Source organism: Penaeus monodon, chromosome 31 (assembly GCF_015228065.2).
Source record: "Penaeus monodon isolate SGIC_2016 chromosome 31, NSTDA_Pmon_1, whole genome shotgun sequence".
Lineage (NCBI taxonomy): Eukaryota > Metazoa > Arthropoda > Malacostraca > Decapoda > Penaeidae > Penaeus > Penaeus monodon.
The window spans coordinates 29,947,190-29,948,166 of record NC_051416.1 but is presented as its reverse complement, the minus strand read 5'-3'; the positions used below and the strand labels follow the sequence as shown (position 1 = coordinate 29,948,166).

At 39.6% G+C, this 977-nt stretch overlaps 1 protein-coding gene across 1 annotated transcript in view; it reads left to right on the top strand.

The window, feature by feature from the left end:
- Window positions 1-977, top strand: part of LOC119592948 — a gene marked incomplete in the record, with an annotated part of 16,897 nt that overhangs the window by 11,890 nt on the left and 4,030 nt on the right.

The following is a 977-nucleotide window of genomic DNA, read 5'->3' as shown; positions in this document are numbered from 1 at the left end:
CGATGCAGACCCTCCGACCCTCTGAATAATAGCATGCTTGATAACCCCTCCGTTGCAGAGCTTAAGCGAGATTTGTAAATTAATGACGGTAAATCTAATCATGTTACCACTTTACCACTTGAAGCACAGTGACACAACTAACGGGACACAGAGCTCGAGCGTCCAGTGAAAATGTTCTGATAAGGATTGGATGTTTGTTCAGATTAAGATATAATGCATAATAAAATCAAAATCAACGCTGACGTAGGGTTATCTGCTGTGTGGCCTCGTCTAGTTGTTGCAGTAGTTGTTGTCATAAGCCGCGGGATGATGTTCTGTATAAAATATATTGTTGATGGATTGATGACCAGTTTAAATGTGTATATGATATCAATAACTGATTAGGAAGGATAATTTCTAAACTCTAAATATCTAGAAAATTTTCTCTTTTCTCTACTTCCCTAGTTAACGACATTCGTCGATGATATCGGTAATCATATATATTTAAGCTGAGTCTCGATAAAAACGCATTCTTAATAAATCATCACACCAGTAGTATTTCTAGCATCATTATGTTAGAATATTAATAACAGTTACTCAGAATATTATCCCGAAACATCACACATTATTGGTCTTTTCCTCTGTCATTAAGGCTGAATGTCACACATCAACTGCATAAAAGAAGAGACCAAATGTGTTGCGATTTCGTATTCGACAGACCGCGAAATTTCACTCTGGAGCGTGTCTGTTCCTTATTCATTTATCCGCGCGGCTGGCGAAGGCAACTACGCCTTAGCGAGTGAGTGGGGTCATTAATCCTTCAATAAACAAACCAAGGCATGTATTGGGAAAATGAAGACGGAGCTTCGGCAATCCATATCGGTTCCTGCTACAGCATTCCCGGATCTATAGCGGGTCGAAATGCTGTCTATTTTTAGCCCGTCTGCGCTTTGTTTATTTTCCGATGCTTTGTTTTGTGTTATGGCGACCTCTGAGCA